At 40.3% G+C, this 25641-nt stretch overlaps 1 long non-coding RNA gene across 2 annotated transcripts in view; it reads left to right on the forward strand.

The window, feature by feature from the left end:
* The window catches only part of LOC120523237, a 268628-nt gene extending 253660 nt beyond the window's left edge, over positions 1-14968 (forward strand). For both annotated transcript variants that reach the window (XR_005632572.1, XR_005632571.1), the window contains exons 4-5: positions 10466-10621; positions 14928-14968. This is a non-coding gene — a long non-coding RNA (uncharacterized LOC120523237). The remainder of the gene's footprint in view (positions 1-10465; positions 10622-14927) is intronic.
* The last annotated feature ends 10673 nt before the right edge of the window (positions 14969-25641 follow it).

Here is a 25641-nt window from a genome sequence, read left to right on the forward strand (position 1 = left end):
CACTTGTAATTGATGATTGAAAAAGATAAAAGGACTACGGAATGTGGCATATCTTGTGCAACATTTAATATCGAAACCTGTTCTAACGAAAATTAAAGCAAAAAAATACAAGCAGAGTTTTTTTACATTTTTGACATTTATGAAATAGATATGTAAATTCAAAATAAGTACAAATAGTCCAAGCTGTACTGTCTGCATTTCTTTTTTGGTTCAGTCATATTATTATCTGAAGAAATAAAAACCTTTATTAACAAACAATTTCGACAGCCCCTGTGATAAAAAAGTATGTACTTACTTGAAACAGATTTTTGTTCAAACTTGAAAAAATAAACTGTGTCCTCTGATTTGCTTTTTCGTAGTACTGCTCCTCAATAAATAATTATATTCAAACTTCAAATCACAAATAAGTACATGTCACATCAAATGAACCAATTTATAGTGTTTTATGAAAACATGACCATACAAGGCTGATAGATTCTGCTAATATCAAATTTCCGTCGTCTCGTCCCACCACGAGCAAGTGCGGACATGCAACGGTTTTTCATATCCACACTTGCTTTGATACATTCGATAAGACGATGCACAGACATGTTTGTGCTACATGTACAGTGGTATGAAAAACTATTTGCCCCCTTCCTGATTTCTTATTCTTTTGCATGTTTGTCACACAAAATGTTTCTGATCATCAAACACATTTAACCATTAGTCAAATATAACACAAGTAAACACAAAATGCAGTTTTTAAATGATGGTTTTTATTATTTAGGGAGAAAAAAAAATCCAAACCTACATGGCCCTGTGTGAAAAAGTAATTGCCCCCTGAACCTAATAACTGGTTGGGCCACCCTTAGCAGCAATAACTGCAATCAGGCATTTGCGATAACTTGCAATGAGTCTTTTACAGCACTCTGGAGGAATTTTGGCCCACTCATCTTTGCAGAATTGTTGTAATTCAGCTTTATTTGATGGTTTTCTAGCATGAACCGCCTTTTTAAGGTCATGCCATAGCATCTCAATTGGATTCAGGTCAGGACTTTGACTAGGCCACTCCAAAGTCTTCATTTTGTTTTTCTTCAGCCATTCAGAGGTGGATTTGCTGGTGTGTTTTGGGTCATTGTCCTGTTGCAGCACCCAAGATCGCTTCAGCTTGAGTTGGTGAACAGATGGCTGGACATTCTCCTTCAGGATTTTTTGGTAGACAGTAGAATTCATGGTTCCATCTATCACAGCAAGCCTTCCAGGTCCTGAAGCAGCAAAACAACCCCAGACCATCACACTACCACCACCATATTTTACTGTTGGTATGATGTTCTTTTCTGAAATGCTGTGTTCCTTTTACGCCAGATGTAACGGGACATTTGCCTTCCAAAAGTTCAACTTTTGTCTCATCAGTCCACAAGGTATTTTCCCAAAAGTCTTGGCAATCATTGAGATGTTTCTTAGCAAAATTGAGATGAGCCCTAATGTTCTTTTGCTTACCAGTGGTTTGCGTCTTGGAAATCTGCCATGCAGGCCGTTTTGCCCAGTCTCTTTCTTATGGTGGAGTCATGAACACTGACCTTAATTGAGGCAAGTGAGGCCTGCAGTTCTTTAGACGTTGTCCTGGGGTCTTTTGTGACCTCTCGGATGAGTCGTCTCTGCGCTCTTGGGGTAATTTTGGTCGGCCGGCCACTCCTGGGAAGGTTCACCACTGTTCCATGTTTTTGCCATTTGTGGATAATGGCTCTCACTGTGGTTTGCTGGAGTCCCAAAGCTTTAGAAATGGCTTTATAACCTTTACCAGACTGATAGATCTCAATTACTTCTGTTCTCATTTGTTCCTGAATTTCTTTGGATCTTGGCATGATGTCTAGCTTTTGAGGTGCTTTTGGTCTACTTCTCTGTGTCAGGCAGCTCCTATTTAAGTGATTTCTTGATTGAAACAGGTGTGGCAGTAATCAGGCCTGGGGGTGGCTACGGAAATTGAACTCAGGTGTGATACACCACAGTTAGGTTATTTTTTAACAAGGGGCAATTACTTTTCACACAGGGCCATGTAGGTTTGGATTTTTTCTCCCTAAATAATAAAACCATCATTTAAAAACTGCATTTTGTGTTTACTTGTGTTATATTTGACTGATGGTTAAATGTGTTTGATGATCAGAAACATTTTGTGTGACAAACATGCAAAAGAATAAGAAATCAGGAAGGGGGCAAATAGTTTTTCACACCACTATATTTTCATGCATTCTTACGTGTGACTCTTTTAATGACACATTTTACCTTTTCATTCGCAAGTTTGGTATGTAATGTGTTTTTATCAAAAAAGTGTTTTTTTTAATTATTTTACTTCTTAATTAGGTACCTATTGGAATCATAGATATTTTGAAGTAACCAACAAATAACAGTAGTAAGGGGATCTATTTTTGCTGTCGTTGACCCCCAAATTTTTTATTGAAACTATAGACCCCTAGAAAGTTCAAATCGACCCTAGGGGGTCGATATCGACCACTTTGGGAACTCTTGGTCTAAGCTTTCAGTATGCTCAGGCATGCATCCCCAAGGGGGGTAGTATCCTGACATGGATAATGGAGGAAGCTGGTAGAGTAAAGATGCATCATTGTTAGAGATACAGCTCCTTACAGGTGTTCATTCTCCTTCAGACTTTTGGTTGATTATTTTTTCAAACGTTAAAGGTTGATCTTATGTCAAGAAAATTAACTGGATGACTATTTCTGGATTATATAAAATAAATTGTCTTGTACACATTCTAATGCACCCCTACAATATTCAGATAACAGCTTTATTGAATACTGGCAAAATACCTGCGCTTCGCAGCGGCGAAGTACTGCCTTAAAATTTTTATTAAGAAGAAAATTAAACCTTTTTAAACTGAGGGAAAATATACCAATAATTATTTGTTAAGGATCTCTTTGTAGACCACATTTTGAGTTCGGCCCTCCTGTTGTAACATGACCAAGCTGTGCGCTGAGCTTACTCTTGAGCATGCAACTTACAGTTGGCCATGTGAACAGTAATCTTGTTTCAAATCTCACAGCTTGGATTGCTGCTGTAATAATCGGTTTGAGTTTCATGGTTTGTTTCAATTACGACAGTATTTGTAGGACTTGTGTTGAAGAGACATTCGGCATCTGTCTAGCGTTGTAAGTATACAACCGGTTTCGTTTATAACTTCACATCCAGCTTTTGAGAGTTTAAACATTCATAAACATCAAAGTGTCCACTACTGAAATCATCACCTGTGAATCTAAGATGTTTAAGAGGTATTGGCGGTTGTCAAAAGATGTAAAATATTTGGCCATTTCGGTACACTTGAAAGCGACAACCGAACAATTCACTGGCAGCCATCAACTCACATGCAGATGCATAGGTGAAGGGCTTCAGCATTTCACTCTTTTAGTGCTCCTGTGTAATATAATTATCTCCTGTACCGTCATCAGTCCACACCTTGAACCTGTCCCAGTCTTTCAATACCTAAGACACAATGTTCCTCAAAGGTGAGCCTGATATGGCCGTGCAATATGTAACAAAGAGAATGGAAAAGGCAGGTGCCATCTCCGGGCATGGAAACCACTCGGTAAGTGACAGTTCTTTGATCGATGGTGATCACCTCGATAGACATGTTAATGGGGGTACGGTTGGAATGATAAAGTAAATGGGTACCTGAACAATGTAAAGTAAGTCTAAAATACCTACACAATAACTATAATCGTAATAAATGAACAATAAAACAGCGAAGAAGCCGTGGATTAAATAAAAAGGCTGTAGTTATCAGCAGGGAGACGTGAATCCCCTGGCGAAGCAAGGAAGGGAATGTAGAGACTGGAGCGACGGACGGCTTTATATAGGCATGCAGCCAACAACGTGGGAGGCGTTGGGATGGGGAACCCAACGCCGCCTCACACGGTGATCGAGCTGCAGGCTATGGACGTATATATGTACATAAGTAGGATTCAGTTAGCGTTGGGAACCCGCGTACCAAATTTCTTGAAGATGGGCCCATAAGTAACAAAGACCATTGAAAAGTTCAATATGGCGACAGTGGCATCATACCACCGAAATAAGTACCAAATTTCAGCCTTCTACCTACACGGGAAGTTGGAGAATTAGTGACATTGGAAAGTTCAATATGGCGGCCGACAGTGGCGTCGTACCATCGAAATAAGTACGTACAACAGTTTCGGTTAGCGCAGGGAAGCCGCCTATTAAATTTTGTGAAGATGGGGCCATAAATAAGAAAGTTCAACATGGCGAACGTTGTCAACTATTATGACCGTTACGCGTAGAATTTTGAAATGAAACCTGCTTAACTTTTGTAAGTAAGCTGTAAGGAATAAGCCTGCCAAATTTCAGCCTTCTACCTACACAGGAAGTTGGAGAATTAGTGATGAGTCAGTGAGTGAGTGAATGAGTGAGTGAGTCAGTGAGGGCTTTGCCTTTTATTAGTATAGATAGAGTATATAGCTATGACCATAAGTGTCCTGTTTTAGATTATGATGCCGTTCATGATTAGGACACATTTGTAAATCAGGCATTAAAACAGTGAGATGCTGAAACGTTCCTTTAGTGTCTTTTTTAGTCCAGGTTATTTACAATGCTGCGACAGTTTAACAATATAAGTATAATGTGTATATGTACATGGCACAACAGCATATTAATGAAGATAACCACTGAAATAGCCCAAACTCAACCTAAAAAAGCAAATTTTAAAACGAATTGAAAAGTAAGCAAATATTCACATTAAATAAGCCAAATGTACTGGTACTGTACTAGAACAACAAGAAGCTTATTTTATGAAGTGGAGCGTAATTATAGTGTGACAGTTAAAATCAAACCAGAAAGTTTTTCCTTTTTCATTTTTCAGTTTTCCGGTTTCCTCCCACAGTCCAAAGACATGCAGGTTAGGTGAATTGGCGTTTCTAAATTGGCCGTAGTGTGTGCTTGGTGTGTGGGTGTGTTTGTGTGTGTCCTGCGGTGGGTTGGCACCCTGCCCAGGATTGGTTCCTGCCTTGTGCCCTGTGTTGGCTGGGATTGGCTCCAGCAGACCCCCGTGACCCTGTGTTTGGATTCAGTGGGTTGGAAAATGGATGGATGAATGGATTTTTCAGGTTTTTTTTATTTTTTAAATTATAGGATTTGCTGCTTTCCTGAGATATTCCCATTGTTACTTTGATGTTTGCCTTTCAAATTATATTAAGTAGTAGTTTAATTTGTATTGCATTTTTTTCTGGATTGTTCTATTATAATAGGTTCTTCAGTTGTCAATATTCCTTTGATTACTGATGTGCCCAAAAATAAGGTGTATTAGTATGAAGTAATAAAGTATTTGAATTAATTATTATACTGTATATTTATCCAGACAGCTTAACTTTTATGTATCGTATATGCTCACCAGACAATCATATTGTGATGTAACAGCTGCACATATGCGTGTGTGTCAGCAGAGTGAAAGAAATGATATTTTCATATACTGTATTTAGTGATGTTTCATACATTTAAGGAACATGCTAAGTCCAATTTTAGCTTGTTTTTTTTTCCTAAACTTGGTAAAACAGTAGAGTCAATATCACATTACTCAGCTTTTAGTCGTGGAGGATGTCAGACTTGCCAACTGCAGTTGCTGGTCTCGTCGCTGGACCATGTCAATTTAAGTGACCGAAAATCATTGGCAATATCTAAATTACCGATTGTGTACCATCCTTCTAACACAGTCATGCATTTGCACTAACCCTTTTATGTGACAGCCAATAGTGTGTTGTACAAAGAGTTAATAGGTACATATTCATCCTGAATCTTGGCCCTTTTTCCTTCTTTTTTCCCCATTCTGTTGTGGTACGTAAAACTTGAGACATCAGACAGTTGAGCTTCTCTTCCTGTTTATGAGGACCAAAACATGTGTCTTCTTTATTCGTTGTCACTACATTTATATGCATCTAGATAAGCATTCATTGGTTGTCAGCTCTCATGCACACAGAGCCTGCCCCTATGACTAAAGACAAAGTCAAAGCTGTTTGGTTTTAGCAGGGCAAGTTGTGAACTAGCTGGAGTGAGTCGCTTGGCTTGTCAGATTACGTGATTGGCTTTATTTAAGCATATCGAAAACTATTTCAGACTCTCTTAAGATTATGTAAACGAAGGATACAAAAAAGTCACATAATGTGACATCACTTTAAGGTATTACTATTAGGTCTCAGGAAAAAAAACAATAATATAAGTTAAACTCTTAGAGAACTTCAGTTTCAGCAAACTCAAGTGGCCATAATGGCACCAAACTTTAAAGCAGTAGTTGATTAAAGACCAGAGAAAGTTATCACTCCCATATATAGTGTGGCTTGGGAAAAGAAGCAGAAGTGTTCAACATGCGTTAATAGCACAACCAAGGAAAATGGAAGAACCATAAGACTACATAAGAATTTTGTACAAGTTATTCTTGACATTTCTGTGCTTTATGTCCGTTAGAAAACATTCAAACAAGACTTATAGTGTGGCTAGCTGAGTTACTTAGCATTGCTTTGGTGAGCAGGTGAAACCGCAACAAGTCTTCTTATACACTCACCTAAAGGATTATTAGGAACACCATACTGATACGGTGTTTGACCCCCTATCGCCTTCAGAACTGCCTTAATTCTACGTGGCATTGATTCAACAAGGTGCTGAAAGCATTCTTTAGAAATGTTGGCCCATATTGATAGGATAGCATCTTGCAGTTGATGGAGATTTGTGGGATGCACATCCAGGGCACGAAGCTCCCGTTCCACCACATCCCAAAGATGCTCTATTGGGTTGAGATCTGGTGACTGTGGGGGCCATTTTAGTACAGTGAACTCATTGTCATGTTCAAGAAACCAATTTGAAATGATTCGAGCTTTGTGACATGGTGCATTATCCTGCTGGAAGTAGCCATCAGAGGATGGGTACATGGTGGTCATGAAGGGATGGACATGGTCAGAAACAATGCTCAGGTAGCCCATGGCATTTAAACGATGCCCAAGTGGCACGAAGGGGCCTAAAGTGTGCCAAGAAAACATCCCCCACACCATTACACCACCACCACCAGCCTGCACAGTGGTAACAAGGCATGATGGATCCATGTTCTCATTCTGTTTACGCCAAATTCTGATTCTACCATTTGAATGTCTCAACAGAAATCGAGACTCATCAGACCAGGCAACATTTTTTCAGTCTTCAACTGTCCGATTTTGGTGAGCTTGTGCAAATTGTAGCCTCTTTTTCCTATTTGTAGTAGAGATGAGTTGTACCCGGTGGGGTCTTGTGCTGTTGTAGCCCATCCGCCTCAAGGTTGTGCGTGTTGTGGCTTCACAAATGCTTTGCTGCATACCTCGGTTGTAACGAGTGGTTATTTCACTCAAAGTTGCTCTACTATCAGCTTGAATCAGTCGGCCCATTCTCTTCTGACCTCTAGCATCAACAAGGCATTTTCGCCCACAGGACTGCCGCATACTGGATGTTTTTCCCTTTTCACACCATTCTTTGTAAACCCTAGAAATGGTTGTGCGTGAAAATCCCAGTAACTGAGCAGATTGTGAATTACTCAGACCGGCCCGTCTGGCACCAACAACCATGCCACGCTCAAAATTGCTAAAATCACCTTTCTTTCCCATTCTGACATTCAGTTTGGAGTTCAGGAGATTGTCTTGACCAGGACCACAATCCTAAATGCATTGAAGCAACTGCCATGTGATTGGTTGATTAGATAATTGCATTAATGAGAAATTGAACAGGTGTTCCTAATAATCCTTTAGGTGAGTGTATAATATGCTACTGTGGCTTTCCGTTTAACTGTCCATATTTTTAAATCACCTGTAGTTCATAAACCGTTTGAACTATTGACCTGAAATTTGGTACACATATACTAGGTGACGTCCACTGTCTGTCTTCGGTGTGATGATTGACCTCCAAGGTTATTCCACTTTTTGTTTTTATTTTATTTTATGGTAGAATCAACTCTCAGCAGTGACCAGCAGGGTGGCCATGGGTTGCATGCATACGGACGCCGTTCTCATCTCTACCACCTTCGCCGTCACTTCCCCTACCTCTTGATATCTTAAATCATTCTTGAGGCAGATTGAAGACTTAAGTGCCAGTTTAAGTGAAAAATTAAGGAAAATGTACTAAGTAATTGCAACACAAACACTTACTTAATCAGTTTTAATGCGAAAAGATGCTGATGGAAGATGAGAAGAAGTGGGCCACTAGGTTGGAGAAAAGAAGAGCTGCTCAGGAAGCAGTAAGCGCATCAACCTCTGAGCAAATGAATGCTACACATACAGAGAAAGAGAATGAAATACTATGAATGCTTAAGTCAAGTGGATTCACTGCACGTTATTGTGCAGTGTGCCATTACTGGTAATTAGATATTTACCAAACTTTATTAACCTTACAATTATTGAATTTAGCAAATATTGTTACTATTGGCATGGTGGCACAGTGGTAGCGCTGCTCCCTTGCAGTAAGGAGACCTGGGTTCGCTTCCCGGGTCCTCCCTGCGTGGAGTTTGCATGTTTTCCCCGTGTCTGCATGGGTTTCCTCCCACAGTCCAAAGACATGCAGGTTAGGTGCATTGGCGATTCTAAATTGACCCATTGTGTGCTGGGTGTATGTGTGTGTGCCCTGTGGTGGGCTGGCACCCTGCCCAGGGTTTGTTTCCTGCCTTGCACCCTGTGTTGGCTGGGATTGGCTCCAGCGGACCCCCATGACCCTGTAGTTAGGATATAGCGGGTTAGATAATGGTTTTTTTTATCAGTGATAGTCTTGGTCTTTCATTCTGGTACAAAGAACCCCAAATTACAGTAAATAACTCAGGATACAGTATATCCTCTCCTTGGGGCATCTTGTGGTCATGACTAAAATACAGAGGAAAATGCTTGATCGAAAGAAAATGTTAAAAATGTAAAAGTGGAAATAAATAACTGTTTAGATGAAATATGGCTGGTAATCCAAATTTGTTATGAGATTTTAGTTCAGCTGTGATGTTATGATCCCCCACTCACAGCAACCTGCAGTGACGTTGTTAGGGATGGGGGGGTACCGGGAAATTTTATGTCAAAAATCTGACTCTTGGAGAGAATTACCAATGCCATCTTGTCATTCCATGGTTGCTGCTGAGCTCCCATGACAGGATGACTAGAAGTGTACAACATGTGATATAACGAGTGTAATGGCATAAATTTCAGCATCATGCACTTCCTGGTTGCCCAAGATTGCAGATACATCCAAATCGAACAGCATCAGAGATGTTGGTGTTAGATGAAGGTTCTGAATTCTTGACTATGAGTTTTGATTTAGTTTTTGGGTTTTGACACTGGGTTTTCTTGCTTCTCAAGTGATGACTTTGAACTTTTTTTGCCCATTGTTTATCTCATTGCTCATCCATCCATCTATCAAACCCTCTTTATCCTGAGTAGAGTCGCAGGAAAGCTGGAGTCCATCCTAGCAAGCATCGGACATAAGGCAAGAAACACTCCCTGAACAAGGTGCCAGTCCATCACATGCATACATACAAGGGAGAACATGCAAATTCCACACAGGGAACATGAACTCCGGCCTCTTTGTTGTCAGGCAGCAGTGCTATGTCTGCACCATAGTAGCACCCTTATCATTGTCCCCTTTAAAACTGTGCTAGTGGTCTGCATAATTATTCTCTCAGCTGGCAGATCATAACAAAGATGGATGACTTGAGTCACATTACTTCATTCGAGTCAGAGTCAAGTCTAATTATTCTAACTAGTGACATGCTGAATAATATTAAAAGAAAATTCTTGATTTGCTTAATGATGGCTAAAGAATTTGGCTGCAAATATTGCGACTGATGGGTCATCATTACGTTGTACCTTACAAAACCCACAGCCTGTCTCCTCAGCTGCATGTCAACTCTGCCAACCCCGACAGTAAGTTATATCCCATAAGTTCTGTTCCCTGTGCTGTGCAAGGCTACTGTTAATGTCAGCATTCCAGCCCATTTGTAGCTAGCAGCTGTACGATTTGTTTTCTACAACGGCTGAGACGTTACAGTTTGCTACCTTTGTTGTGCTACCCGAGTCATGAACAACATGAATTTGGCAATATTTAGTTGGCTAAAACATTTATATGCTTAACATAAACTAAGTGGTATCAGAGTTAAGATGGTTTTAACACTTTACCTCATTGGCAGCATGGCAGGCTGGAGTGCTCATAGTCACAATGCTCAAGCTGTTTTATTGGAACATGGTAACTTTGATTTGTTTCATGGGAGATGAGAAAATGTTGCCTACTAAAAACAAACATTACACAAGCTAAACACTGCCAAAAGTATTCAATAAAATCTACAGTTGGTATGACATCACATCGTTGCATGTTCCTAGACAGATGTTAGGTGTTTGAAACTGTATTGTTTCATTGAACATCTTTTATCGTTTATAATTACTGTACCTTTGTATATGTTACTATATACTTTCATTTCCTGCAGATGAATGTGGAGCAGACTAAGCAGACACCAGACCCAAATGCAGCCCACCACTTCTTGAAATGAAGAACAGGACACAAGCAAGGTTATTGGTGAACCAGCTGTGTTTACAAGGGCAGTAACTGCATCCATGTTGAGCAGGTGTTTAGTCATGGAGGGGTGAGAATACGGCCACATCATTTTGCAAATACTTTTTTGTTGAAATATTTTAATGTACAAATATGCAAAGTTTTGTAAAGAAGTTCTTTTAAATGATAGCTGATTATATAGCTGCATCACTGTTAAGTGACATAGCCTTTCAGAATTAACTTTCTTTAAATACAGCATATTTAAGAGGACACAGTGCACTTATGGGGAAACTGTGAAAATACAATTGTACATATATACTCAGCAAAAAAAGAAACGTCCCTTTTTCAGGACTGTGTATTTCAACAATAATGTTTTAAAAATCCAAATAACTTTACAGATCTTCATTGTAAAGGGTTTAAACAATGTTTTCCATGCATGTTCAATTAACCATAATCAATTAATTAACATGCACCTGTGGAATGGTCGTTAAGACCTTAACAGCTTACAGAAAGTAGGCATTTAAGGTCACAGTTCTAAAAACGCAGGACACTAAAGAGACTTGTCTACCGACTGTGAAAAACACCCAAAGAAAGATGCCCAGGGTCCCTGCTCATCTGCGTGAACGTGCATTAGGCATGCTGCAGGGAGGCATGAGGACTGGTGATGTGGCTAGGGTAATAAATTGCCATGTCCGCACTGTGAGACGCCTAAGACAGCGCTACAGGGAGACAGGAAGGACAGCTGATCATCCTCGCAGTGGAAGACCACGTGTAACAACACCTGCACAGGATTGGTACATCCGAATATCACACCTGCGTGACAGGTACAGGATGGCCACAACAACTGCCCGAGTCACACCAGGAACACACAATCCCTCCATCAGTGCTCAGACTGTCCGCAATAGGCTGAGAGAGGCTGGACTGAGGGCTTGTAGGCCTGTTGCAAGGCAGGTCCTTACCAGACATCACCAGCAACAACGCTGCCTATGGGCAAAAACCCACCTTTGCTGGACCAGTCAGGAGTGGCAAAAAGTGCTCTTCACTGATGAGTCACGGTTTTGTCTCACCAGGGGCGATGGACGGATTCGTGTTTATCGTCGAAGGAATGAGCGTTACACCGAGGCCTGTACCCTGGAGCAGGATCGATTTGGATCGATGGCTAGGGCCATTCCCCCCAGAAATGTCCAGGAACTTGCAGGTGCCTTGGTGGAAGAGTGGGGTAACATCTCACAGCAAGAACTGACAAATCTGGTCCACTCCATGAGGAGGAGATGCACTGCAGTACTTCAAGCAGCTGGTGGCCACACCAGATACTGACTGGTTCTTTTGATTTTGAGCCTCCCTTCATTCAGGGACACATTGTGAAACATTTTTAGTTTATGTCTTATGGTGTTGACTCTTTTAGTGTTCATACAAATATTTACACATTAAGTTTACTGAAAGTAAAAACAGTTGAAAGTCAGAGGACGTTTCTTTTTTTGCTGAGTATACAAAGCAATTATCAATGTACCAACCACTTTTAGTTTTACCAATCTATTCTCTGCATAGATGTTAGTGCACATGAGACCTTATCATAATCAGGTCAATTGCATGTGATAGTGCAGGTCGGCTCCTTGCTCCCTCTTAATTTTCTTTAGGGAGCCTCTTGAACCCGACACCATCGACAATGTAACCGGATGAGCATGGCTGATGGGGACAAAACACACATGAAGCAAGGGGAAGGTGTAAAGTGCTTTTATTAAAACAAATCAGAATGTTCCAAAAGTGCAGTGCTCAAAAAATAGTTAAATAAATAAATAAAATCCAATTAAAAACAAAGATGAAGTGGAGATTAAAGTCAAAATAGAAAACACATCCATTAAACAAGGTTAAAACCAATTGACAGGAAACTATCCTTTTTAAAAATCTGGTGTCTTGATCTTTCAACTGGCGGCTCCTCCGCTTTTCCCGTGCGGGCCTTGCAGCAGAGGAGTCACTCTAACAGCAGGTGCAGCTGACCTTCCTCAGGTCCAGGTCCTTGCTGTCCCATGGCTACAGAAAAGGATCCTTCTCCGGACCTCTGCCTTGGTCCCCAGCAGCCGGGGCGCTCACATTGGGGCTCTCTTCCCAAATCTCCTCAACCCCTGCTGCCTTCCTGGTCTTCAGTGGAGAGCCATCTAAACTCCCGATCACTCCTGCTCCTCACTGCAGCTCAGCCAGAGTGACCCATTCCAACCGTCTCTCCCAAGTATTGGCCACACACTCCACTTCAGGGCTCACTTCCCAGCAGCTTGCTTTCTCTCCCTCGAGCCTGATCTCTTCAGCTTGCTCACTTGGTCACCGGCTCCTTCCACCTCTTGCCTTCTTCTTCTCTTTAGCCTCTGTCTTTTCTTCTTGATTTCCTTTCTCAATTGCTCCCTTCTCGCACTCGCGCTTCCCTTTTAAACTGTGGACGTGGCACAGCTGTGGTAATAAGCAGCTCCCGATGTCAATTAGGGTCATGGATGATCCTACACCTGTGCACTAAGTGTAGGGCTGTCCGCTCCCAAATGGAAACCGCTCACTATGCTACCACACCCTCTAACGCAAAAACCACAAGTGTGCCTATTATTTATTTACAAACACCAAACAGCCGTGGACCTCAGTTTACCACAGTCAAAGTCTTCCCAACTATGACTTGACATGACTTGCCTAAATGTAATCATTATAACTCAGGAATTGATTTGAAGCTTGAAGGTCAGAGCCTAAAGCTTACCATACTTGAGACTTGCATATGTAGGACTTAAGCCCACCAGGGTTTTCTTCCAGGTATTTTATCCTACATCCATTTTCAGATGAGGTGAAGCTATGGCCCCTGTGTGAGTGTGGGTGGGTGCAGAATTGAGCCCCATGATGGACTAGTGCTCTGTACCTGTACACAGCAGGTTCCTGTATCATACCATCATTTCCCAGATATACTCTCATCCCTCAAGTTGTGAATTGACAAAAATGGGTTTAAGAATGTTATGTAATGTTAGTCAGTAAAATAACAGGTATCTCCAAAAAAGCAATAGAACAAGTGGAACACTGACCAAGTGAAAAGCCATATTACAGAGAAAGGAAGTAATGCAAACATGCAACTGAGTGAGGTTATATAACATGCACTAATAACTAAGATGAGAGAACAGACTATATGACCATAGACCTAGTCATAGCTTTGTTATAGCCAGAAACACAGTCACCATGAAGAAAACATAAGACACAGAGGAGAAAACTATGAGCCAATATTATCACTGTACTTAGACTTAACCAAATTGAACTCAATGTGTTCCAGAAATTTAGAGTGCAGGATGTGGAAAAATAAAGAGCACTCTGCAGTTGTGCGTCAGAAAGCCTTGGTAAGGACTCGTGCCACAGATAATCAATCTGCTCCAAAGGTGCTGATTTCCTACAATAAGACAAAGTATGTTATTCTGAAATAGACTTTCCTGTTTGTGGACTACAGCTCTGCATTTAACACCGTCATTCCATCCCAGCTCATCGCTAAACTCCTGGATCTGGGGCTTAGCTCTTCACTGTGCAACTAGGTACTGGACTTCCTCACCGGTAGACCACAGCAAGTGCATATTGATGGAAAAACCTCCTCCATCATCACCATCAACACTGGCACCCCGCAGGGCTGTGTGCTGAACCCCCTGCTTTACTCTCTCTACACCAATGACTGCGTAGCTAAGTACAGCACTAACACCATCCTCAAGTTTGCTGACGATACCACTGTAATAGACCTATAAATATCTGGGAGTGCAGCTGGATGACAAATTGAACTGGACTGCCAATACTGATGCTCTATATAAGAAAGGTCAGAGCCGACTATACTTTCTGAGAAGGTTGGCATCCTTCATCTGCAATAAGATGCTGCAGATGCTCTACCAGACAGTTGTGGCGAGTGCCCTCTTCTAAGCAGTGGTGTGCTGGGGAGGCAGCATAAAGATGAAAGACGCCTCACGCCTGGACAAACTTGTTAAGAAGGCAGGCTCTATTGTAGGAGTAAAGTTGGACAGTTTAACATCTGTGGCAGAGCGACGGGCACTAAGCAAACTCCTGTCAATCATGAAGAATCCACTGCATCCACTGAACAGTGTCATCTCCAGGCAGAGGAGTAGCTTCAGTGACAGACTTTTGTCACTGTCTTGCTCCACTGACAGACTGAGGAGATCATTCCTCCCCCACACTTTGCGACTCTTCAATTCCATCTGGGGGAGTAAATGCTAACATTACTCAGTTATTGTCTAATTTTTTATTTTTATTCTTTTTCATTTTTATTACTATTTAATTTAATATTGTTTTTTTTTGTATCAGTATACTGCTGCTGGATTATGTGAATTTCCCCTTGGGATTAATAAAGTATCTATCGATCTATCTATCTATCTATCTAATAGGTCTGATCAGCGAGGACGATGAGACAACCTACAGGGAGGAGGTCAGACTCCTATCAGAATGGTGTCAGGACAACAAACTCACCCTCAACGTTAGCAAAACTAAGGAGATGATTGTGTATTTCCGAAAAAGGGTAACAGAGCACAGCCCCATCTACATCGGAGGTGAGGCTGTGGAGCAGGTCAGCAGTTTTAGGTTCCTCGGAGTCACCCTCACTGATGACCTTAAATGGTCAAGTCAAACTGCGGCAGTAGTCAAGAAAGCCCAACAATGCCTCTACTTCATCAGGAGACTGAGTAAAGCCCGGATGTCCCCCACAACCCTGTGCAGAGTCTACAGGTGTACTGTGGAATCCATCATGACAGGATGCATCCCATCCTGGTACAGCAACTGCTCAGTTCAGGACTGCAGAGCTCTGCAGCGTGTGGTGAACACAGCACAGCAGATCATGGGCACACAGCTCCCTGTGATCCATGACATCCACACTACACGCTGTCTCAGGAAAGTGAACCGTATCAGGCAGGACCCCAGCCACCCTACAATGTCACTTTTCACCCTCATCCCATCGAGGAAGCGACTAAAGTCCATTCAGTCACGCGCCTCCAGGTTCAGGAACAGTTTCTACCCAACTGCAATCAGACTCATGAACAATCAGTAACCTTGTGTCACCTCCACTGCTGCCTGCACATATACCTTTGCCACTGTCTCTATTTATTCCTAGGATTCTTGTTTTATTTATTTACTTATTATATTCATTTACTTATTGTGGGTTTTTTTGTCTATGTTCACTGTCTGCAGGGGCATGTGCAAGCAAGCATTTCATTGTACATGGTACTTGTACACATGACAATAAAGAATTGAAATTGAAATTGAAATATACTACAAAGCCTTTTGGCAAGATTGGTTTAATTTCTGTTTATCTTGAAAGAAAAGCAGAAAGCAGATTACATGGTCAAATATGAGGTCATCAAGGGGAGCCTGGTGAGTTTTGGCAAATACTGCTACAGTGGGAGAGACATTGAACATTTATCATACTTGTGGAGAGATATTAGTCTTACACTTTGGCATTTGGAATCTTAATTGCCTCAGAGGAATTCCTGACAGATACCTGTATATTCAAACTGTTTGGGCTCCACAATAATGTAGAAATTTACATGGAGAACTTCTAAACATTTTTGTAAAGGAAGAAGATTTTTAGCTAATTAAAAGTATTGAAAATCGTGGAAATATTGGTATTAAACTGAACAGAGAAAAATGTCTTCTTCTGAAGTTACATCTGAAATAACTACACTGTAACATATATCCATACAGATTAAGCAAAGCTGAAAGCCGATAATGACCTTGTCCTACCATCAGTCAGTCATGGTGTACAAAAATTCATGGATTCATATGGATGACTATTCTGGCCACTGTAATGTATATTTGCAGAAATAAATGATTAATATAAAAGCCTAAATATTGACTCCTTAAGTATTTAAAAACTAAAGGCTGTCTCTTTTACTCCCAAACCCTCAAATCATGTGACTACTGTATAATATATAAGGCATAGCTACCCAGCAAGGTAAATGGAATCTAATCCAGACAGCATGTGACATAAAGGGCGAGGGAGAATCACCTAACAATATAACAATGAGAGAAGATAAAGGGAAGATGAAGGGTATACATAAGTGTTGTGATTTGCAGGCTTCAGTATCCACCAAGATACATAAAAATACCAGATGTGGCATAAAAAAATCTCTGAAATGGAGCCATAGACTTTTTTTTTTAGCAACAGGCCTCAAACTCAAATGGCATAAAGAGGCCTAGCCTTTCAAATCTACCCCCATAAAATACAAATAGGGGAAGTCCAGAATCACCCCAATCCTTAATAATCTCATTGATTATCCATGCTACAATAGTAACCGAGTATTGATAGCATAACATTTCCAAAAACGAGATAATTTATGAGGAAATTTGGAGTCAATGTTCTCTTTCAAGGACTATTGCAGTCACAAGAAACAGTCGGGTGTTTATAAGGTATGAAAGATAGGTTTGGATGTTCAATGCATTTTTGTGGGAAGTAGGGATGGGGTTAGCCTAAGCTTATTAAATTCTCTTTTTAAATTTCTTCTTTAATAAATTACCTTTTACAGTTTATTGCATTGATGTTATACTATTCCGCTCTAAATTACCAAAACAGAATGTATAGTTTGGTGGTTGAGAAGAACCATTAAAGACTGATGACGTTTTTTACGAAAAGGCCTCCATATGGTTGTCCCAGGATATCTGATTAACCCCATTAACTTTTTTTTCCTTGGTGTAATCAGCACAGTTTATCTAGAGCATGCATGGCTCCAAAAGCAGAGATAAAGCCAGACGATAGAATACTCTACAGAATGGATATATGGAACATTTCCAGACTGTGTGTGTGGTCAGGCTGCAGTGGCATGGTGCCCTGTTCAGGGACAGTTCCTGTCCTGCACTTAATGGTATAGCCTCCAGCTTCCCGGTGATCCCACTCAGGATAAGTAGGTTTGGGAAAAGATACAGTAGATGGATCGATTCATAGAGTACAACTGTTAAAACTGAAAACATCTGAGTTTTCATTAGAGGACTCCCTTTGTTGAAATGTCCTAATCATAGTGAGGACGCAATCAGAAAAATCTCAAAAATTCATCAAGCTAGATTTGAAGGCTTTTATAGACTAGCTGTGTAAGCCCATGCTGTAAAAAGCCAGTGCTCCTAGAAACTATTTAAATCGACAGAAAAAAAACTGAAGTGTAGAGTCGGCGGTTTCGTTTTGCGGACATGCTCGGCCCCATGTTTATCACTGGCTAAGCAAGTTTCTCTCTCCAAGGAGGTTTTGTTTTGCCGATGTGCTCGCCTCACTTGTGTATTAACAGCTAAATGAGTTTGGCTTTTGTTGCCGGTTTCACTTCTAGCGACAGAGCCGCTTTCTTTCTTCTTCCGACTCATAAACTTGGGACCAACTTGCCGGCTCTTTCAGCTTCACGCTGTAGCCTTGCAATTCTGGGCCGTACAGACAGACAGACACATAACCTTCCATGCATAGACATTTATATATAAGATTCACTGTCTATTTGAGTAAATGGTACTTCTGTTTTTTCCTAGTAAAGTTTATGACTTTCACTTTTTTCATGTTTATCTCAAGAAAATTATCAGAGCACCACTTAATATACTGTATTGTATTGTAACGTAAAGCCCAATGGTTGTGAAATTTGACAGTAGCAGACATGCTGTCCAAACATCTGTTTTTTAACGTTTCTTCTCCTGGTCACCTCATATCTTAGTTTTCCACCCTTTTTCTTGGCAAACTTATAACAACATCCAGCTCAACCCTGTGGTGAGTAGAACTGGTGAGTGAAATTCAAGTAATTGCAGATTCCAGATACACAACTTACATTTATTCTCAGTCAAAGCTTACCTTTATTAAGTGTCAGACACAGAAGACTGCTGAGATGAGAACACTGATTTTTATAGGCACGTCTGGCTAGACCATAGCAGAAGAATTCCTACTGAGATTCACAAATACCCCCTGTGGAAAGACCAGTTTCTGATGTCTAAAGGCCTGGTATTATACAGTGACAAGATATTCTCACCACAATATATGAAGAAGGGAACTTTGTAGCATCTTAAGGATGAACTTTTAGACAATGTCAAGCGTCGGAATATTGGTTTTCGTGAGAAAGAGTAAAGTCTGGGAAACACATTCAGCAGGCAAGAACTGTTTTAAAATAAAAAACTGCTTAATGCTGCTCACATTCAAGTAGTAAGCAGAAGTGTGAAAAAGATGCAGCGAGACAATTGGAGCCCCAGCACTCCAAGGAACCATTAGTTTAAGGCCATGAAATGAAGAGGCTGCTCACTTACCTGGAAGAACCCAACTTAAAACTCTGCCCAAAACTGAAGAATTGGGCAACCAAGATAGAAATATCATAAAGAAAATAAACCACTGGAGACTGAGGTTTTCAGGATTGAACTGGGCGACCATAGGAATTTGTAGTATTAAGAATGAACTGGACTGAGAGCTTTCTCTAGCATTCTAACATGATGACTGCTATTCTTTATAACTTGCGTTAAATAAAAGTGACACTCTGGTCCTTTCTCTTCCTTTATCGGGCAAGTTGTCTTGGGCACATCCGCGCTACTATGATTTTGTTTAAAAATGCAGACATTAATCTCCATTTCACCTTTTGTCCTCACTACTCCAGTGTTCTTAACTCCTGAAAACAGAGACTTCTGAAAATGCTGGCAATGTTTTTATAAATTTTATAAATGCAGACTCTTATGGCACTGTGATTTGTTTGTGTTGATTATGTAGCCCTTCCCTGATTAGATTTTGTTCATTACAACGTCTCATTCCCCAATTGTTCACCCTTCATAGATGACAATCACATTCCAACATAGCGAACATAGAGGAGTTGCTTTCTGTGGTGCTTGTTGTGTTGCTAACCTGTATGCATCCACATTGTGTTTTGTACAGAAAGCTACATACATGCACAAAAGGCAAATAATTTAGCAAATAAATCATGTGACTTGTGAAGTTACCATCCCTTCAAGGATCTTTCCACTGATGCACGTTTACCACAATGTCTATGTCATGTGCATTTTCTGTCGTTTTGGAGTGGACGGTGGTGCTTTTGGAAACCATGTAAAAACGTTAGTATGGACAGAGATTGTTGTGTTTTTAAATGAAAATGAAGTGATGTGGAAGTAATTTTAGTTGTGCCAGTGGTTCCCACAGGAGGCATATGTGTATGTAAAAAAGCAGCTGATCAATTTACAACACTACATAATGCTTCAGTGTGTACAGAACTGACTTAAATGTGCATCTTACACACAGCTCAGAAGAAATGGAATGAATACCCATACTTGCTGTGTAGTTACTGTGACGAGCTGTCTGGCTTGGAAGAAGCCCACACTCATAACTCATGGAGAGCTCATTCAAGAGCCAGTGTGAGTCAATGCCAATTAGAGACTGATAGGCCATATTTGCCCAAAATGTGCCCTAGAAGTAATCACACCACAGGAAACAAAGTAAGAGGAAGGGTGAGGTGGGGAGTAATCCTAATCAACATGGTTGCATATGATGGAGAGTAGGCAGTGCTGCATTCTCCAGCATTACCTGGCCTTTAAACTATGTATTGAGGCTCAGGAATCCTGGAATACCTGGCAGAACTTCTGTGAAGACCCTAGGACTTGCATAGAAAATTCTTAACCTCAAGAGTGATTACAGGAATTGCCCCAGTATGGGGTTTAAAGACTCCTTTCTGTTACTGGCGCTCTAAACTGGGAATTCTGAGGTAATGTGGTGCAAAGGCTTCACAGATGAAAGGATGGGTGGCCAGAATGGAGAGAGCAAGAGACAGGATGAAGACAGACATGTTTGGTATGTGAGTAGGGTGGTTTTGGTATATGCTGCACTGTACTTTGAATGAGTGGGCTGCCCCTATTACATTTGATAAAGTTTAGGAATTGGTGCACCTATCACAAAACCTTACATGCTGTACATCTGTACCATTATACAAATTTCTGTAAAATGTCTGAGGCAATCTTCAGTGAAGAGAAAAAGAAACTAAATTGAACAGAATGTACATCGTTAGACACTCTCTTCTGTGCTGAACGAATTATTGAACAACTGCTGCAACACCATGCAGTCTCCAGAATATTAATAAATCAGCCCACTGTTTATCCAAAGAAGAGAAATACATCCAAGTGAAACCATAAAGCAAATAGGGCAGTAAAAAAGGGCAACACTTCTATTCAGTGTCCTCCAGGGATATGTGCTGGATTCTCGATGAGGCCGCTGTCGTGTACAAGCAGCTTTTCTAAAAATGTTTCAGTTTCATTGTACATCCCAAATAGGCACAGGACAGGCTGATTCTGCATGCCATGCTTGAAAACTGCTGCTAGGATTGGCGTCGGCTCCAACTAACATTAACTTAGCGTACTAAGGTAATGTACTAACTGGGAATACATAAAGATGCAGCAAACAAAGCAGTGATAATAACAGACAGAGATAAGATGAAAGAAATAAAGTGTCACAGCACATTGTAATTGTGAAGAACAGCAAAAGGATAGGAGGCATCCTGTGAACAGTGGAGGATTACAGTAAGTAGACACAGAGACATGAAAACACGATAAAGAAAACACTGTGGACTCAAAGCAAGGACCAGGTGGGCCAGGTTACCAAGTATCATGGAGAGAGTCCAGAAATGGTGGAGAGGAAGATAACACTGAAAACAATTAGGAAGAAAAGTAATATATTTTGTGGGAAGATTCACTGGTGAATCATAGAAGAACAGAAAGGAAAAAGAAAGACAGAAGACTGATGATGCATGACTGGATGATGGACTTGGAGAGCTGAAGAGAAAGGCATAGACCAGAGAAAAATGGCCGTGCTGCCCCTAGGAAAAGAACTGGATAATGATGATATGTTAATTGGGCTTAGACACAGGATGGGAGTAGAGGACAGCATATTAATCCCTTTCTCTCTTCCTTACCAGACAATGCGAAGACCTGAATTCCGAAAATGTGTAAACGGACACTCCGCAGATGACCTTCCGACAACAAAGCCCAACACACTTCTGCACCAACTAACAGTCCTCCCATGATGACTTCATTTCCAGTCCCTCACTGATGTCCTAATTTCCGGCTCCAGACAATGACGTCATCTCCGTCCTACTCCGTTCACATCACCCTCATTTCCTCTACAACTGTAATCCTTCTGGTTCCGACTGCATAAAAGCTCCCTCTGTCAACGATTCATTGTCTTGTGTGTACTTTGTATGCAAACGACTGGTACCTCACAGCCGTTTTCACTGCCTGAGTGGTACACAGTATATGGGGACGGTTCCCCAATTCTTAATCTGTTGTGCCTAAGTTTTTATACTTCACACTATCTATAGAAGAACTTCTATCTTGGATAATAGAGAGCTGCTGATCACGATTACATAGTTGTGGATAGACAGATTATAGATAAAGAGAGCTGCTGATCATGATTACATAGTTGTGGATAGACAGATTATAGATAAATATATAATTTTTTTTGAGCTTCTGCGTCCCCTTGGTGACAAAGTTTCTATTATCATCAGGTAGGAGAAATGATTCTACAGAAGAAACCCATGCAAAGAAAGAGAAATTGTGCAAACTCCATTCAGAAGATATCCCACCTTAAAATCAAACCAGTGTCCATGTGCAATGAGGCAGGAATGCTACATGATACACACTTATCCAACAATACATTTGGAATCACATAGTTTTTTTTTTTTCATTTACAATAAATGTACTAACTGTGGAACATAAGGAGAGTTTTTAGACTTTTTGGAGCGTTAAGTGGTGCAATGCTGAAACGCTGTTCCCTTTGTGTAGGTTGAAGTCCTACAATAGTAGCAGGGCCCAAACATTTATTTAGCCGTGCTAAGCCAGGAAACAGCCCTGCTGACCAGTACCATACTGAGATAAATGGTACTATTACTCGCTGAAACAAAATAAAAGCTATTCTAGACATGAAAAGCACTAGAAAATCATCTGTCTCAGCAGAAGCACTACAGGACATTAGTCAACAGTGCCGGGAAGCAAATTGGGAACAGTTTAAATATTCGTGCCAGTTCACCATTGTTCGCAAACCATAGTTTAAGAGCTCTTTTATTCCAAAGCTAAAGTAGCTGTGTGAAACCTGCTGAATTCAAAATGATTCATTTGTACCGTTAACAGTTTATTATTCTTATTAGTAGAAATCTTGTGGGTGTGTGTACTGATTCTGACTAAGCTTGTCATATGTTGTCTCTTGGCTTATTTTCATGAAACTGTGTAACAATGTCCTAAATTTAGTACATTCCTGCTGCAAACAAATTACCCTCTGGAATAAAAGTCTACTTAAATTAACTACTTTTTAAAGATTTGTAATAAAAATGAAGCTTCCAATTTAGTTTATTCTTCTACATGTTCTGCTTTAGAAACTACTGTACAACACTTTAAAACATATTTATGCTAGCTTAATAGTGAATTAGTTAGTGGTGTCGGAAGCTCCATGGTCTTGGTTTTAAATCCCATTCCCAGTCTCTGTCTATGCATGATTTGTACTTTTGTCTCTATAGCTAAAAGTTGCCTATGGCTCTGAAGTGGAGTTAGTGTGTAGACATTCCATCATGGTTTGGGTCCTGAAAGCTTCTGGAATGTGTGATAAAGCCTGTGATCCTGAACTGGGTTGGGTGGGTTTGATTTGGGATGAATACATTATAACAGTTCCTTCATAACTCTAATGTCACTGTTTTTACTGTTACAGGCCAATTTTCTCTTTTTGTGCTGGCATGTGATTGCTGCTTTAAAGCATGTCCAATAAATATACATGCAAATTTTTCAAATATCTGAATTTTCCATTTCAGACAGTAGTTTCCAGTTACAGTCCACCCATTCATTTTCTTGACCTGCTTTATTCGTTACAAGTTTTCTTGGTGGTAACATTGAGAACAAAGCAGGAATTATCACGGGATTGCATGCCAGTCCATCCTAGGGTCCACTATCATGCACACCCACACTTATTCCAGGTCAACCTGACCGAATATGCACAACTGTGGGATATATGAGAACACCAAACTATCTAGGGAAAAAAACAGTAGGAGAGCATGCTAACAGTACACATGTAATGAATTGACCAAGAATGCAAGCCAGGTGTCAGGAGTTATGAGGCAGCAGTGTGAATCACAGTGCCACACACAGGGATGCATTAATATGGGTTACGCAGAGGAAATATTCAGCCATTAACCAATTCATCTTCTTTTGCAGTGTATAAAGTTCAGGAGTTCGAACAATCAAAGCCCATTCCTGCACTAAGCCAGTTAGAGTGCTGTGAGCAGACGATGCCAAAGCCCTGGAGGGGCAACTCGACTGACTCACGCTGGGGAACTTCAGAGTCACCGCCAGCTTAACAGCATGTTTTGGATTGTGGGAGGAAACAACAGGGGGAAATAGATTTGCAAGAAAAATGTTCCTTTCCACATATAGCACAGACGCTTTCCAAGGTAGGGCAGTTGTAATGTAGTAATGTGAAAAGAATGAAGTCAATGAAAAAAGCTGAAATGTATTAGTGAGCAGCGGGTCTGATAATCAAGTATAAGATCTGGAAATATGGCAAATGATTTGACATGAAGTCTTAATCCTTCTGTGTGTAAAAATTATTCCATGTAAAAGTGAAAGTTAAGAATAACTTCATTATTTATCTTTTACACTACCAGCTTTTGGCTTTATTGCATTCTTCCAGTTTATAAAGGTAGTATCCACATGTTATTGTATGTTGCTAGAATAAAAGAGAACCAACATTTGCATTAAGAACAGAACCTTCTCAAACCACCTCGGTGTAAGTGTGTCTGCTGCCATTCCGGTAGACCAGAGGTCAACGGCTCTCAGGGCTCAAAAGGCCTCTAAAGTTCAGTCACACTATTGGATCTTGCTTGCATGAATCCACTTTTTATTATGTTAACTTCTCACACATTGAAAAGAACAAATTAAAGTTTGCTCTTTGCCATTTAGTGTGTTTTAGTCCAGCCAGTTCTTTTTAATATTCAGCTGAAAGTGCGCTGAACAAAACCAGCACGCTATGATCTTAACATAATGCATGTTCTGAAATAAACTGATATGTTTATTGATGTGGCCAGATTTCTGTATGGATTGTGCAATTTCTTAATAAAAAGCACAGCCTAATTTCAGAGAAGACATTGTACTGTTCCAGATGTACTTACATTTTGTAGACTCTTTACACGTTTAAATCCAAATATACTTTAAAATCTTTAAAAACTGCAACATATTTCTAAAGTCATTCTGAATAGGCCATCAACGTTTTTTAACACTTTGCTCTTGAATTAGCAGTCTACTGTAAATCCCCTCTTACTGCACCATCCAAAAAAAAAAAAAAATCTACATTTTCATCTTTAGGGGGACATGCAAATAACCCAGGCAGGTACCTTCCTTCTAACAGACAAGAATAGCTCCACAGGGGCAACTTAACAAACACATTTCAAAAGATTAAAACAACACCTAAATGCTGATTCCACTTCGACAAAGACCATTCAATGAAATTCTGCTACACATAATTGTATATTATGCAATAAGATGTATTTTCCCTGTTCCTACCCCAGTTGCATGCCGTTCCCATAATTGTTATGCAAATCACTTCACTTCATTCTATTGAAAAATCATTTTGTCAAGAATCGGCCTCAGTGGTGTATAGGAACTGCATTTCTGCCCTTTTCCCATACATCGAAGTACTGAATGATTATGGGTCCTAACTAATCCCCTTTCAGGAACTGTAAAACCATGGAGAATGGATTAGAAAGGTTACTTTGTGTCTTCCTATTTAACAAGGCTTCTAATATATAAGCTTGCTTTGTAGCTTTATGCAATTTCTTATAAATTACAATCCTGTTTCAAAAATGTATGAGAATAAGGGCCTACCCTATAGTTTAACCTCCCCATTTACCAAAAGTATTAAATAAATACTAAAACAGGACATTTTATCCCCCCCCCCAAGTTCAAAGAGTCAACCAATGACAAAACACTTTTACTGTTTGTCAACTGTAACAAAAGAAAAAGTCACTGCCATACAGAAACAGTGAAGCGGACTACACAATACACAGCCTGATTTCAAAATAAATGATATTTTTTATTAACATAAATATTAATTTTCACGCTACACCTGTCAATTTAACACGCAACTCC

This window comes from Polypterus senegalus, chromosome 2, assembly GCF_016835505.1.
Source record: "Polypterus senegalus isolate Bchr_013 chromosome 2, ASM1683550v1, whole genome shotgun sequence".
Classification (NCBI taxonomy): Eukaryota; Metazoa; Chordata; class Cladistia; order Polypteriformes; family Polypteridae; genus Polypterus; species Polypterus senegalus.